This window comes from Sardina pilchardus, chromosome 2 (genome assembly GCF_963854185.1).
Source record: "Sardina pilchardus chromosome 2, fSarPil1.1, whole genome shotgun sequence".
Taxonomy (NCBI): Eukaryota; Metazoa; Chordata; class Actinopteri; order Clupeiformes; family Clupeidae; genus Sardina; species Sardina pilchardus.
This window is the reverse complement of record NC_084995.1, coordinates 4,313,954-4,331,355: the sequence shown is the minus strand read 5'-3', so window position 1 is coordinate 4,331,355 and position 17,402 is coordinate 4,313,954. Positions and strand designations below refer to the sequence as shown.

The 17,402-nt window shown below is 42.5% G+C and overlaps 1 pseudogene; it reads left to right on the top strand.

Moving 5' to 3' along the window:
• Nucleotides 1-2,733: 2,733 nt before the first annotated feature.
• LOC134059230 (uncharacterized) lies at nt 2,734-3,951 on the top strand (annotated as a pseudogene).
• The last annotated feature ends 13,451 nt before the right edge of the window (nt 3,952-17,402 follow it).

The following is a 17,402-nucleotide window of genomic DNA, read 5'->3' as shown; positions in this document are numbered from 1 at the left end:
GCTGCAATAACGGAAGCAACAGATGTTTGTCAGTGGAGGTATATCAGCTCCAAGAACAATCCTGCTGATGAAGCCTCACGGGGTCTGAATGTGGATAGCTTTCTTGCTTGCAAGAGGTGGTTGAAGGGTCCTGACTTTCTCCAAAGACGAGAAATGGATTGGCCAAGGCCTTTTGAGACGCAGCCCATTGCTTCAGATGACCCAGAGGTAAAAAAGGACATTCTGGTAAATGTGATTACACATGCTGAAGATGCAATCTTTAAGCTCATGACTTACTCTTCTGAGTGGTGTAAACTTAATATCTTTGTTGCCTGGTATTTATGGCTCAAATATATTATTTTGGAGCTGAGCAGAAAGAGGAAGTTGATTCTGGCTTCTTGAGATCCTCCTGGCTCATCTTTGGAGAAGATGAGAGAGGTTAGAGGAGCAATTGGCAAACATCTCCTCTCTGTGAGTGAACTTGCTGAAGCCGAGTCTGCTATTGTACATTTCAGTCAGCAAATAACATTTGCAGAAGAAATCTCAATGTTTGAAAGGTGGAGCATCTGTTTTGGAGAAAACTAGCAACATCTACAGATTAGATCCAGTGCTCAGTGATAGTTTGTTGAGAGTGGGTGGAAGACTTGGCCGCTCAGCATTGCCTGAGGAGCTCAAGCATCAGTGATTCTCTGTAAAGGGCAACACATATCCAATCTTATTCTGCGGTCAATACATCAACAGCTTGGACATGCTGGACGGAACCATATGCTTTCGACTTTGCGACGCAAGTATTGGATTACGAACGCCAACTCTGCTTGCCGGAGAATAATATCTAAGTGTGTGGTCTGTAGGAGACATCGCGGACAGCTGAGTGAGCAGAAAATGGCTGACATGCCCAAGGAAAGAATAAGTCCAGACTTGCCTTCTTTCACCAATGTGGGGGTGGATTATTTTGGACCCATTGAGGTCAAGAGAGGGCGTGCTATGGCCAAAAGATATGGAGTCATCTTTACCTGTATATATGGCCAGTAGGGCTGTGCATTTGGAGGTTGCTTACACTCTGAGCACAGATTCTTGTGTTAGTGCTATTAGAAGATTCATTTGCCACAGAGGACAGATTTGTAGTCTAAGATCAGACAATGGTACCAACTTTGTTGGAGCAGAGCGAGAATTGAGAGAAGCTTTAGCAGCCATTGATCACAGCAAGATTCATGGTGCTCTCTTGAAAAGGGGCATAGATTGGATTTTTAATGTTCCTGCTGCATCACATCATGGCGGCGTTTGGGAGCGCCTCATTAAGATGGTCAAAAGACTTCTGTATTCTGTTCTGCAACAACAATCTTTGGACGACGAAAGCCTCCATACCATCCTTTGTGAAGTGGAAGGCATTCTGAATGACTGTCCGATAACCAAGGTGTCTGACGATGTTAACAACTTGGAAGTGCTCACGCCCAATCACATCCTTTTGCTGAAAGGGAAACCTGTTCTTGCCCCTGGACTCTTTGAAGAGAATGATCTTTACATTAGAAGACGATGGAGACAGGTTCAATATCTTTCAAATCTGTTCTGGAAAAGATGGATAAGGGAGTACCTACCTCTATTACAGGAACGGCAAAGATGGGCAAGGCCTCGAAGAAGTTTTATGATGGGAGACATTGTCATTATCATGGATCACACTGCTCCCCGTGGATCATGGATTATGGGAAGAGTGATCAAGACTTACCCAGATAAGAAGGGCTTTGTACGTGCCGTGCAGTTGAGGACTAAGACGGGGCAGTTGGAGTGCTCTATTTCCAAGCTTGTCCTATTGAGAGTGAGGAGTAGTTGTCATGGTTTTTTGGCCCCGCCCCCAACGCCATTTTGAACATCAAGGTCAAGCGCCTCAAGCGGCTGTCACCAATGCTGTCACCGCGATAGAGAAGCACAATGGAGTTTTGTTTTTTTGTACTTTGTATTTCGCAATGCCTACAACATGCTGCGTGAAAAACTGCCACAGCAGGTCGAACGATCAACAGGGGAACAAGACTGGAGTCCGTTTTTTTTCGGTTCCCTTTATGGAAAAGGATGTATGGAGAGCAAGTTGCTGAGGTAACTAAGAGACGTCGAATGGCGTGGGTAGCAGCGATGAGAAGAAAGGACATCACTTTCAACAACATTTCAAAGAGTATGCGAGTGTGTTCTCTGCATTTTCACTCGGGTAAGCTCTCAATATATTTCATAAAATGTGTTCATTTTGTTGCACTCTCCACCCCACACACACGCTTGCACTTTCTCTCTTTCTCTCACTCTCTCCTTCTCTCTCCCTAACACATACACACGTGCACACACACACACACACTCTTTTTCTTTCTCTCACTCTGTGTGTGTGTGTGCACGTGCGTGTGTACATGTTAGAGAGACTCTCTAACATGTACACACACACACACACACAAATTCAAGTGTCGAATGTCCAAAAGGTTTATGTCGGTGTGATATCATCAGGTACAATCACATTGGTCTGCATTCGTCTCTGATGTGTTTGTTAGATGTGTTTGTCACACAACACAGTGGTTATCCTTGCTAACTTTGCCCACTTCCCTCTACTTACTTGTCACCTTTATGTTCACCATTGTTATGCCAGTTTACCTTTTTTGTTGTTGTTGTTGTTTTTTGCCTATTACAGTAATGAGTTGTGTAATGGGTCTACCAGATGATGCATCATGTAAATTCACACCTTTTCATTGTAACTCTACTTTTGGTGAACCATCCTATGAAATGCTGGATAATCACCCTGACTGGAAGCCATCTTTGTTGTTGGGCCATGACGATGTTCAGAAGACTGATGAGGCAAGGTTTCAGCGGAGCCTGAAGCGTAAGGTGGTGGCTGAGGATCTGTATGCTGAGCCACTGCAGGTGCAACCAAACCTGGATGCTGAGCCGCCCCAGGTGCAACCAGAGGACATGGATGCTGAGCCGCTACAAGAGCTTCCAGAGGACCTGGATGCTGAGCAGCCATTCATGGCCAGTGCAGAATGTGAATTCTGCACTTCGAGGCAAGCCCTGATCGTCTGTCTCTTGGAGGAGAACAGACAGCTGAAGGAGGAGCTTGACGAATACAGGATGGATGAAAGTTTTCTGAAGGGTGATGATGAGAAAGTGAGGTACTATACTGGACTTCCTAACTTTGCAATTTTTCAGGCAATGTTGCTCAACATCCTACCATATATCCATCAAGGAAAGAGAAAGCTTACAGCATTCCAGTGCGTCCTGTTGACCCTGATGCGTCTCAGGTTAGACCTGCCTTTTCAACACCTCAGTCACCTGTTTCAGGTTCACAGAACAACAGTAGGTGTTACTTTTTGTCCGCCTGTCTCCAATTGTGCACTGGCCAAGCAGAGACTGTTTGATGGTTAGTATGCCTCACCAGTTTATCGAATCATTTGGAATGCATGTTGCTGCAATTGTGGATTGTTTTGAAATTTTCATTGAAAAACCCTCTAATCTTCATGCAAGAGCCCAGACTTTCTCCCAGTACAAGCACCACCACACCATGAAATAGCTTATTGTCATCACACCACAGGGTTTCATTTCATTTGTCTCAAAGGGATGGGGTGGGCACACTATTGACAAACATCTGACTGAGAATTGTGGCTTCCTAGATAAACTGTTACCGGGATGACATTGTGATAGCAGATCGAGGGTTTAACATCAGGGAAAGTGTGGGAATGATGTGTGCTGAGGTGAAGATACAGTACCTGCTTTCACAAGGGGTCGTGCACAGCTTGATGCAAAAGATGTTGAGGAGACCAGGGCTATAGCTCACCTTAGTTCATGTTGAGAGAGTGATTGGTGCGCAACAAGTACAGAGTCTTACACACAGTTGTACCCATCCATATGGTTCTGCCTTGTGAGGGTGAGGATGTAACATTTTTAGACAAGATTGTTATCATTTGTTGCGCCCTTACCAACATGTGTGAAAGTGTCATTATTTAAAACATATAAAACACACTTATGCTCTGACTGTGAAATAAACATTTGAAACATATGATTTTCCTGTGTTTTATTTACAGGTAGATTAAACAACAGATGTGTTGGAATAACCATCAGGAAAAACATGCAAAGTGCAACAATAAGGAGTGCAAAAACATGTAGTGCAATAAGAAGTAGTGCATGAACAAGTAGTGCAAACATAAATAGTAAAAAGAGGCCAGTGTAAATGAACAATTTACTATTAACATTTTAGTTCAATTGATGTAAACAATGGGGGTGGGGGGGGTGGTGGTGAGGAAGAAAACAAGATGAGAAGGTAAAAAGTTGATATTATGTTATTGTAACCCACCTCAGCTTTCACTATTTAAAAGTAACCACTTGGGATTACAGATTACCTCTACATTATATATTTACCTTTTAGACCAGCACATCAAAAGATTAGGTTCGTTACAGGAGAAAGAGATATCTGATTTTGCATTGAGTAGAAGAGCAAAAACATACGCAACCCACAGGTAAGTTTTATGTGTATTGTATTAAAGTGTAAACTTCAAAATAGTAAATCAGTCAATTACATTAATTGACCGTTCGCAAAAGCCGCGCCCCCTAGTTATTGTTACTACGCCCGTCAAACAAATGAGAACAGACGTTCTACAGGGCTCAAATGCGCCCAAAATGTATTAAAGTGAGCCTGAAGAAAAATCCAGGTTGCACTGGTGCACCTGACGCTGCTTGGGTGAAAGCATACATTTATTTCGCAAGTTTCATTGTAGACTATGCCTGCAACTTTACCAAACAGTATAAACCACCTCTCCTGGGCCCTCTTTCTCTCGCTCTCCCCCTCTCCCTCTCTCTCTCATGCGCGCTCAATGGACAACCCCCTCGACATGCTGTTTTAATCATAAAACATTCACAATCGTGAAAGAAAATGACGCATAGAAGACGACTAGCTACAAGTCCGGTTAGCATCACAGTATGCTGCACAATTTTGATTAAAACAATTGCATTCACGTTGACTGATCATAGTGTTTTTCAACTCCAAGACTGGAGACTGTTTTGGATTAATGCAGCAGGGTTCAGATGCAAAACCCTCTAAATCCGTCTGACCTTTTCTTTTAAATGGACATTTTGTATCAGGCTCCTATAGGGTTTTGCATACGAATCAATATTTCAGACCAGAAGACAGCTAGTTTTGAAGCTTGAATTAACTTACAGCCTAGGCCTATGTGAAGCATTCACTCACCATTATCTAATTTTTTGACAAAGTGGCCAGGCTTTTGCATCTGAACTCTCTATGGCACGACAGACAGGGCTGCAATATGCAGCCAGGGGAGGGATGTTCAATGTAAAATGTTAAAAATAAGCACAGACGGGAATATTAGCCTACAATCGAGTCGTAGGCTACGTACCGATAGAAACCGATCTTGCAGTGCAATCAGCATATTGTGGGCCAGTAAGTTCCTGCACTGCGGGTAAATAGCCCACGTTTTAAACTGGGATTGGGACCATAAATACACAGTAGCGGAGACAATGCCAGATAGCTAAAAGTTGACTATCAACTAGCAACCACCACCCGAGAGCAAAACGCATCATCCCCTTGTTATCTAGGTTAGTGCTTGGTAGATTGCAAGTATTTATGACTTTGCAGACAGCAAGTGATTTGTTGGTTAAATGTTGAACACTGCTTTCACAATGCTAGATGAACCACAACTGTTACGTTCAGTTTTACAGATTTTATAGCCTCTAATGACCGTCAACCTCTTGCTAAAAATTATCTGTGTGGATAGCAACATTATCAATCAGTGCAGTCAGGCGAACAGCTATAGCTGCTGCATGTCCTACTGGATATTAAGTAGGTTGCTGATCAGTTCTAACTTTAATACTCATATTTAATGCTATAAAGAACCACACATGTTAACTGTTAAATCCAGTTTTACAGATTGTGTGTACTTAGCTACTTACTTATTGATTAATATCATGCTAGGTTTATTGCTTACCTTCGAGCAGACGTAACCTCCAAGCAGTTTCGTACAGGTATTTTTCAACACTTTGTTACGGTAAAATGTCATTTTAGGTAGGTAGCTAATTTAGATACACTAGGTGTGGGTGCTTGCGTTTCTTTACGAATCCGCCGTAGTGTGTAAAGAGATTAATGTTAAGTGCCACATACATGTAAGAGGGTGATAAAGTGTCGCTAATTTGGAAAGTTAATTCTAAGTGCCACATAGGCTGTAGGTGATAGTTCTGATATGGAAAGTTATGAATCTTTGAGACATTTAGTTGCGATTGAGGTCTCCCACACCGCTTAATCCATTGTAGGCATCTTTCCACTTGGGTTTTGGGCTTTGGAAAGGCGAAAAAACGCCCCCTGCGTGCGTGCGTGCGTGCGTGCGTGCGTGCGTGCGTGTGTGCACTGTGCAGCACTGTGCGTACCATCAGCAGTGCCCCACATCAGATAGATAGATAGATACTTTATTGATCCCCAAGGGGAAATTCAAGACACAATTCAATCAAGGCAAGGCAAGGCAGTTTTATTTATAAAGCGCATTTCATACACAAAAGGCAGCTCAATGTGCTGAACAAGTGCAAGAGAAAAGTTAAAAGAGGAAGTATCAGTGCAAATGCATAAAACGATACAATAGATTAATAAAATAAAAGATAAAACGTTTAAAAAGAAAAAATAAATAAGAGTGAAATTAAAGTTAAAAGCCGAATAAATATGGAAAAAAGAATGCAGACATAAAATCAGCAGCAGTCAGTAAAAGGCATCGGAGAAAAGCTTTGGCTTAAGTTTGGTTTTGAAGTTCGCAGCAGTAGGGGCCTTTTTAATTGCCTCAGGCAGTTGGTTCCACAACTGGACCGCATAGTAACTGAAAGCTGCCCCACCATGCTTAGTTCTGACGGCTGGTTTAACTAGTAGGTTGTTCTGTTGTAATCTAAGTGCTCTTGTAGGGGTGTATGGGTGCATCATGTCAGCGAGATAATTAGGCCCTGTCCCATTTAGGCACTTATAAATAAGAAGGAGTGCTTCGACAAAATGAAGCTTTGAAGTATCATGACGTAGTGTCTTGACACATGAACTCAAATATTACACTCGTCTTTAATGTCATTACAGTGGTGGTGTCTACTGTCTAGGTCTAATAGTGGTGGTGGTGGTGGTGTCTAGGTCTAATAGTGTGCCGGTCACTTTAATGTCATTACAGTGGTGGTGTCTAGGTCTAATAGTGGTGGTGGTGGTGGTGTCTAGGTCTAATAGTGTGCCGGTCACTTTAATGTCATTACAGTGGTGGTGTCTAGGTCTAATAGTGTGCCGGTCACTTTAATGTCATTACAGTGGTGGTGTCTAGGTCTAATAGTGGTGGTGGTGGTGGTGTCTAGGTCTAATAGTGGTGGTGGTGGTGGTGTCTAGGTCTAATAGTGTGCCGGTCACTTTAATGTCATTACAGTGCTGGTGTCTAGGTCTAATAGTGTGCCGGTCACTTTGATCAGAACGTGACTAGCGTAGTTAGCGCTCATCCTCAGGGTCAGGCTAGAGCTGCAGCAGTGTGCAGCCCAATATGGATGCGTGTGATTGGTCATGTTCCCAATATGGATGCGTGTGATTGGTCGTGTTCCCAATATGGATGCGTGTGATTGGTCATGTTCTCAATATGGATGCGTGTGATTGGTCATGTTCTCAATATGGATGCGTGTGATTGGTCATGTTCTCAATATGGATGCGTGTGATTGGTCATGTTCCCAATATGGATGCGTGTGATTGGTCGTGTTCCCAATATGGATGCGTGTGATTGGTCGTGTTCCCAATATGGATGCGTGTGATTGGTCATGTTCTCAATATGGATGCGTGTGATTGGTCATGTTCTCTAGGTTTACTGATGAAGGAATCAATGGGAATGTTTTCCCCTGAGTGTGTTGTTGTGTACTGATCACGGAGGTATTGTAAGAACTGGAGAAAGTGAACAAGTCCCGCCCCCATTCATTTCAATGGGAATGCTAGGCTAGTGAAAATTGCCAAAATTGAAAGATTTTTTCAGGCTTCAACATGGCGTTTCAAGGGGCTTGTTTCCGGTGCCGTTTTACTTAGCCAATTAAGTGCCATGTTACTGATTGACGTAAGGTACAGAAGGAGAGCTCGCGCCCCCTCCATCTAAACTTTTGGGGTACAGGGTGTATGACTTTCTCGTGCCATAGGCGCATCATTGCACCGTCTTGCAGAATTCGCAATGTTTGACGGGCGTCCTTCTACTTAGTTACCGTTGCTGAGCTACGATTGGACAATGGCCGTTCGAGGGCGTGGTTTTGCGATCGGTCAATTGTCCTTCAAGCATGAAATATCACAATATCAATCCAGAAATGAAAATACATCCACCGGGTGGACAGCAAAATAACAGTTCTTATGTCTAAAACAACAGTTCTTATCTCCAGTATGGGTTGGCTCGCCACAACTGCTGGAAGCTACCTCCACCTCTACAGTGCAGAAGCGATCACAGCAGAAGAATCCTTGCAGATCACGGGATTCACAGAAGGACAAATCCAAGAAAAGAAAAAGACCCGGCGTATATATGCCAAACTAAGGTTACAATAAAGTTCTTAATAACTGTGCATATTCATGTGAATTACAATCACCACATCAAATACAATATTGCTAAATATCAACTTTGTCTCATGTCTTTCTTTCTCACTTAAAAACCATATGAGGTGATAGCCATGTAACAATATAAAGCTATACATTCTTAGCATTAATACTTCTCTTAAGGCGAGACACGGTAGGTGAAAACATTGATTTTTCATGTCCTGGTCAAAATTGAGATTTTGGGCTAGTTTGCCCCCTTAACATGTAATCATTCACACTACTATAAATAAAAGGTCAAAATTACACGTTTAAGTGTTTAATTTATTAGACTTTACCTACTCGCGCCGCTAAATTTCACCGAAAATCCACCAAATGTTAGCTTTCTTGCGCAGCGTGTGATATCGCGGCTTGCTTCTGTTTACAGTAGTTCGTGGTATCATTTTAAACCTCTCAGTCTTCCGCACAACTCTGTCTAATCCAAATATGGATAGTTCCGCTGTGTTAACCACCAATCGTGAACGTCTGTCAGGGGCTTTAAAGATAATAACGAAATCTGATTGGCTAACCTTGATTTCCGAGAAGATGATTCGCTCAAACGTATCACGTGCTATACACTCATGCTTCCTTGTTAGCTTTCGCGGGAGATTTAATTTTGGAGATGGCTGCAACAACGCGAAGATTTCAAGCTTCCAAGAGGCGATTATTGCAGTTGACACTTGCAAGAAATACGAAAGCAAAGGAAAGCAATGAAGAAGATGAAGAAATTCCTTCTCAAAGTGCATCATTCCGTAAGCTTTCATTGCGGGAACCGGAGAGAGAACGGGAGAGTGACAGTGCCACTCAGCAGTGGCTGATAGTTCATGTTGCGCGTTTGAATGAACTGATCTGTGATCTCGTTTGTCCAAATTGTGCTAAATCTGGCTTGCAACTCACTATAGATCCACGGAATCAGGGGTTTTGCAGCAGTTTGTTGCTCGAGTGTAGTGCATGTGAAGCTGCTGACAAATACCGCAGAAGTGTGTTCACGTCCACGCGTCTTCAGGAGGAGTCTAGGAATGACGTCGCCTTTGATGTCAATGTCCGAATGGTGCTTTTAGCACATGAATTAGGACTGGGATATGCAGCACTGAAAAAGATCAGCAAGGTTTTGGGGATTCCTGGAGTGCATCTCAGAACTTACCAGAAACACGACAAGAGAGTGACAGGTATGAAAAGTAATTAACAGTAGCAATCAGAAACATTAATTTGCTTTGCATTTTTTTCAATTCATGGCAGTAGGCCTAGCCTACTGCTTATTCTGAACATGGGAATATCCACCTCTGTTTGCAATGAGTGTTTTGTCCACATAACATTACTTTTATACTTCTATATTACATCTTGAATTTCCCCTTGGGGATCAATAAAGTATCTATCTATCTATCTATCTATAGGCTATACAAATACATGTATAATGTACATGTAATAAAGTACATGTATCATTCAGTATTGTGTGCTGTCAGTTTTACTTTTACCGTACATATTTTCTTTGAGGTGGAATAGGTGGATACAATGCAGCAAGCAAATAGTACTTTCTCAGGAGATTTAAAAATGAAATTGAGGGGGGGGGGGGGGGGGGAAATCAGCTGGACCAACACTTTCACAATGCACATACAGGCCACACACCCTCATTTACAAAACAGAAGCAAAGTATTTTATTCTGTTTTTGTCCTGTGTTATAAACCACTTTGGGCATGGGCTACTAAAGCTTTACATGTACATTTATGTATTTAGCAGATGCTTTTATCCAAAGCAACTTACTAGGGAGGCAATCAAGCTACAGAACCCTCACCATTTTTTTTCCAAATGTAAGTCTAACAAGCTATAGGACTGTAAGCATACAGTAGCATAGTACGCATACAAACATAGCCATGACTAAAATCATCAGCCAAATAAATCAAACTAAACATAAACATACTGTAGGCCTATGTAACTCCATGCTGTAGTGAGTGATCCTTTGTGGCCTGGCTGCTCCCCTCTCTCTTCCAAAATCTAATTGGGAATTTCTGCCACTAAAATGAAGATATGTACGGTATCAATACAATCTTACATGAACAGATATTGATGCAGTATACTTTTTATTTTAGTGGCAGAAATTGAGAGAGGGTTGGAGTCACTTCAGAGAACCAGGGACCAGATCAGGCAGGCATACTCGGATATTGATCCTGATGTGGCCGAGCTGATGAGGCAGGATGAGAATGCTCTGATCAACATCAGTGTGTCTTTTGATGGAACGTGGCAAAAGAGGGGCTTTACGTCCCACTATGGGATTGGTGTGTGTATTGATATCCTCACTGGGCTGGTGGTGGACTTTGAGGTGATATCATCATACTGCCACGCTTGTTCCTTGAAAGAGTGTGCTAGGCGTGATGGCAAAATTACACAGGAGGAATTCGACTGCTGGAAGGAGACTCACATAGATTGTGCAAAAAACTTCTCTGGTTCAAGTAAGGCCATGGAACAAGAGGCAGCCAGGAAGATTTGGGCCAGGTCTGTGTCTAAGCATCAGCTGCGCTATACTCACATGTTGTCAGATGGGGACAGTTCAGCTTTCAAGGAGGTGGTTGCACTCAACCCATACCCGGGACATGATATTGATAAGTTAGAGTGCATTAACCACGCTCACAAGCGCATGGGCACAGCGCTTCGGAAACTTAGTGCTGAACGCAAATTAGGGGGCAAAGGTCAGGGTAAACTCACAGCCAAAAAATGTAAAGCGCTGCAAAATTATTACAGGGGGGCCATTTTGAACAACCAAGGCTCACTAGATGGGATGAAAGCAGAAATATGGGCTGGCCTCCTTCATTCTATGTCTAGTGATGAGAATCCAATGCACACACGCTGCAGTCCATCCTGGTGTTGGTATAGGAGAGCAGAGGAGAATGGAGAAAGTCCAGAGAGTCATAGGCTTCACCCAGGAAACTCTTTGTCACGGGAAGTGGGTCAGAAGTTGCTCCCTGTGTATCACCGAATGTCCAGTGACAGTCTGCTCAAGCGAATGCAGCATGGAGGCACTCAGAATGCCAATGAATGCCTTAACTCGGTCATATGGGCCCGATGTCCAAAAACAGTGTTTGCGGGGAAGAGTAGGGTAGAGCCCGCTGCCAGTATGGCCATTTCTACATTTAATGAGGGTGCCTCTGCCATGCTGGCTGTAATGGAGAAATTGTGGCTTCAGAGCACAGCCGTGACTGTCAGCGCCATGCAAAATCAGGACATGATTAGGATCTCAAAAGCTAATACTGTCCAGTCCGCTAGTGTAAAGAGGAAACGCAAACATGTAAGCACAGCCAAAAAAGTGAAAAGACACCAGCAGGAGATAGAGGAAGGCCCTACATATGGTGCTGGCATGGATATGTAGACTTTTAACTAATTTGGGGGTGGCTAGGTTGTGTTCTATCAGTTCCGATTGAAGTTTGTCAGTTGAAAGCTATGTTGATGTGATGTTTTGGATGTTGCAATGAGCAATGATAGATGACATTTATAATTATAACTGATAATAATAAAATTTTTGGATGTTATACAGTGTGATACATGGATTTTACTTGGAACTAAAAGCATATTTTGTCTGTAATTGCTGGCGTTCAATAGAAATGTGTTGAATTTTGCCATAAAAATCTTTAAAGGCCGTTTTCTCAAAATGAGTTTTTTCCCACACACCATGCGAAGCATCTCCACTTCTGCAGCACCTACATACACCAAACTTTCCAGTCTTATTCCTAACTATATTTGGAAGATATTTACAGAGGGATTTGTTGATATAACATTCTTGTCCTGATTTATATGACTTTTTATGCCTAAAAATAGGGCGAAAATCCATTTTTTAAGCCAATTGACAGTATTTTCTGATTTACTGGATAAAAAAAGAAGATATTCATAATCCCCTCTGTAAATGTTTTTTTATTTGATATATTAACACAACAAAAAAATAATTTTCAACCTGGCTTTTTCCAATGGTCAGATCCTTCGCATCAAAATATATGCAAATTAGCGCATATTTAATTAGATATAGCCTAATTAGCATATTTAAACATAAAATTACAGAAAACTTCCAATACATTTTCTTCTCCTATTTATGTGAGTATTCAACTGGTAAAGTTTCATGAAGATATCTTTAAGTTAAAAATTTTACCCTATTCACCTGTAGTGTCTCGCCTTAATACAATATGAAATTAGCAACATGTTCATCTAGCTTGACTTAACTATTCAAACTATGCATATTCAAACGTAATTTATGAGCTAATATCAATGGTTACTCACCAGAGATCAAAATTCTGTACACACATACACTGGTACTACGATCACAGCTCACGCCAGTTCAGCTTCCAACCGCTTTCAAAAGACACAGGGGACATGGGAGTTCAGCAACGTGCACTTTGGTAAACGAAACTTTCGTATGCTAACGGCTTAAACTAGCAGCATAGCCAGCAATTTTACTACATTTCTTCTGGCGTCCGTTGCAAAAACAAAATCCTCGTTCGGCCAGCGGCCAAAACTATTATTATTCTCTCGACTCTTACAATAGCAGCAAGAGGAACATAAAATGTCAACGTTTCAAGTGCTAAGTTAGCTAAATCTGCAGCGAATTTCAACAAGCAGCCGCCTGGTTCTCGTCGAAGCAGAAAAGAGAAAAAACACTACCAACGCAAAGTCAATGGCGGCTTCTGATTGGCTCAGCTTGAGCATGTGAACTCCACATGTCACCCCCGTCTTGATCAAATTAAAGAAAAGCACATTCGTCACTTTTAAAATAAAATGAGTGCATATGAATAACCCTGTGTGTGTTATCTATTTATTTATCTTTTTTTTTTAATCATAAATCCTATTTATTCATGTGTCATGAACTATATGAATTTATTTATTCTGCAAATTATCTATGGTCAACTAACTAATGACTAGGCCACAATGACCTGGGTTACATTATTGCTAAATTAAAGTTGACAAAGTCAAGGAGTGTTAGTGGGGAGGGTGTCCACAAGCCCCACTGCAGGATGCTGATGCTTGGGAGGTAGGTTGTATTGTGAAGTGTTTTGCCACTAGTTCTGGGAGACACACCTCAGTAAAGAACTCCTGGGCCTTCTGTAGACGCAGCTCCCAAAATGCTCGGTCTTGGAAAATGCGCAGAATCACACAGTCCCTCTTTGTCCAGACAACCAAGTCACAGTACATCCTCTCTGTAACAAACATTTGTGTCTGGACCTGGCTGTAGTATGGATGACTTGTTTTCAGATGCATCCGCCCATCCTGATACAGAGGGAAGCTGCTGTCGTTGGAGGAGCATGCATCAAGAATGGTGCTGTCCTTGTATTTTGCTGGACACTTGATCTCAATGCAGCCTTTCCCACAGCAAGTGCACTCTACAATTGCATCTGGTGATGCTCCTACTTGTGGAAATGCAGGATTTATAAAAAACCCACAGGTCTGCACCTCCTGGTTGTGGTGTTTTTGGTTGGTCCTGGAAATGTATTCCTGCCTCGCCCTCTCCTCCTGTTTGATGCCCCAAGTGGTGGCTGCTGTTCCTGGGCCACTCTGAGGGTAGCAGACTCTCTTCACAGTAGACAGGGCTGGTGAGTGGATGTCGGTGGCATAAACACTGTGCATGGAGGAGGCTGTAATTCTCCCTGCTCGTGCCGCAAACCACAGCGAGGAGGTGTGCTGCCCCCTTGTCCTTTGCTCGATCTGTGCTGCCTGTATGTCTGTAATATTAGCAATGCCTCCTAATGCCTGGCAGTGCTGGCGCAGAGCTGAGAAATCGGAGGTGCCAAGTGTGCGTGTACCATGCAGATTTGCCAGGAACTTCAAGTCTCTGATGGGGAGAGTGGGGTCACGGTATTCATCACAGTACTTTGGCGTCACACTGAGAACAACTGACCTTGTGCCTGTTCTGTGTAGGTCACTGTAGATCTTGTCCATGTCTTCTGATGTTGGTGCTGGGGTCAGAGTTGTAGCTTTGGTTGCATGTGTTCTGAAAGCAGGTCTGCTGTGGCTCTCACCATCGATGACGCTGTTCAAGGACCGGCGTTTGGCTGCAGCTGATGTGAAGTCTATCTTGTGACCAACCTCTGGATGGACTTTGTTGATGTTGCCTGGTAACATCCAGTAGGCTGGTTCATCAGTCACGGTGGCCTGTTCCTTTAGTCGCACTGATGCCTCCACCTTGAAAAGAAGGGCTCCAACATGAGTGCAAGACTCAGCTACACCAGCCATGCAGGTGCAGTGAGCAGACACCACCTCCCCAGAAGATGAAAGAATGACCCCCGGTGTCAGAGGAGGTTGACTGAGGCGCTGTGAATGCATGAACTGTAAAAAGATTAAATAAAGTAAATAAATTAGAGAGGCATCATATATTGTTTTATACTGTTTTATTGATTATTGATTGCTATTCTCCCTATTTCGTAATTACACTGTTAATTTCATTTGTAGGTTATTTATTTGTAGGTTGTTATTTATTAGTATGTGGACAAAGGCGTCTGCTAAATAACTATAACCATAACCATAACCATAACATATTTACAAGCAAAAATACAGTTGTTCTCAAAAAAAGTTGCAGAAGATGTTTACTGTCCAATGTTTATGAAACGATGCTAATGTAACAGCGTAGTTAGTAGTATGTCGTGACGTTAGCGTTAGTTTCGATAGCATTGCTAGCTCCTTACCTTAGCAAGTACAACAGTGTTCTCACAGCCTCCAGGCTTGTAGATCTGCAGGTCTTGCACCCATCCACAGCAGAACTGTTCATGGCTTTCCAGGGACTTGTAGCATTTGAACTGCTGATTAGTGTAATAGCTCACTCCATACACAAGGTAATTGACCATGTCGTGTAAGTGCAAGGTGGCAGAGCATTCATGTCGCGGCTCCAGCTGACAGCTCGTATGGGTCGATCTGGTTTAAATTTGTAAGTTTCTCTAAATACCGCTGCTTTGCTGTGGCATTCGGCTTCTCCCTGTAAATCCTCTTTGTGTTCGTCTTCTCCTTGTCCATGTCTAATTATTGATAAAAAATTGCAAACCAAAATATTTCTCTCGTTTATCGATGCGGTCTTTACTTCTCCAGCTGTTTCTGCCGCAAATTACCATGGCAACCGGATTTGTTGCCATTCAAAATGGCGGCTTCTCCCAAAACGACAGGAAAAGATCACGTGATCTGACGTAGCTCCTCACTCTCAATTGCAAGAAGCTGTGTAATGGTCATGATATGATGCTGACTCAACAATCATGCCAGAAGGAAGAAGACTTGAAGACCTTTTTTCTTTGGCTCCCTATTTTTGTAGTTTAATTGGTCACACTTTCCCAATTAGGGGCCGGTGTGTGGGAGCCATTAACTAGTTTTTTGTTGTTGTGGTGGCGGTCTACACTAGGTGGCAGCAGAGCCATAGAAAGAGAGAGTTGCGACACTCTTTGATGTTGCCGCAACGATCAAAAGTTCCAAAAAAACCTGTGCCGAATGGCTGAATCACAGGAGGGTGGGATGTATTTCCGATGCTGGAAGGTGTAATCAATTAACTCATTGACTACTGACCAAGAGATTGGCTGTAAACAGTTCCAAAAGCCCCATAACGAGGAAATAGCTTGGAAAAAGCGCTGCCATTTTTTCCTATGGAGGTCTATGGGAGTGTCGCCACTCTGTTTTATCTACCGCTCTGGGTGGCAGTATGGTGTTAGTTAGGTCAGAGGTCATGGTGGCACAAGCGTGCCAGGTAACTTAATCACTGGTGTAGCAGGTGCTAATTATGCTAGGGTGGCGGAGAGAAGACACGGTTTTTACCGCTGACACGCTGCAGCTAGTTTAGCCCTCACGTTTGCCTAGTAACTCTGTAATAGTAGCCTCACTATTAAATGGGAACACCACCCAAATAGTAAGACGGATCGTGGACTTGAACTTTATTGGACAGCGCGTCAAAAACATCTAGCCCTCACCCTGCCGAGTGTCTGATTTTTTGGAAGACAGGAACTACATAGACTAACAACAACTTTGCTAGTGCTAGCTTGCTAAGTCTACCGTCCTGTTCAGAGTCTATAGCGACCATCAGTCCCTAGCAACCTTGAAGAGACTGACGAGATAACAGTTTTCTATCGGAAAACGATAGAAACAAACCGTTTTTTTCTGGTGAAAGAAGAGAGTCTACTCTTTCATTTGGTAGCTTGTGTGTTTACATAGTCATAAAACTCACTGTTCGGTGGATCTTAGAAAAACAGTCAAAATGCTGTAAAACATCTAACAGTATGGAGCTCTCTGCACTGAAAATGGCTGGCAGCCAATGAGTTAATATTTCAAGAATGGTCTCGTTAATGGTAATCCTGACCATACTCTGAAAATCACTTGCACACCGTCATTTTGCTCATCAGTTGTTCTAGCTTGTACACACCCCAAGAAGCCACAATAAACAGTTATGGCAGAAAAAAACAAAACATTAGAAACAAGAAAGTACCATTTACCCATAATCCATAGAAGTAACTCACCAACATCAATCAACATGAGAATTACCATCATCCCACAGGCTCATATAGTAGGGGGGATTATCAACAAAAAAGGGCCTAATCGTTACGCGTCGGATAGAAGCACCAAAATTGCTACAGACACTCTTTATGATGTATCTCATCATATCAGAAGGGGTGCCCCAAATTTCTGGTTCATTAAGGTCATTTTTTTAAGGGAAAATCCAAGATGGCTGCCAGAAACGGCCTTAGGATAATAAAACATTGCATAGTTTGGGCATCTTGATTTATTCTGCTACTTTATCATTTCACATTTAATATATAGAGATGGTTAACAAATAATATATGCAAGATAACCCATGTAAACAATCTTACATGTCTATTATACAACTTTAAAGTGGAAAAAACAGGCT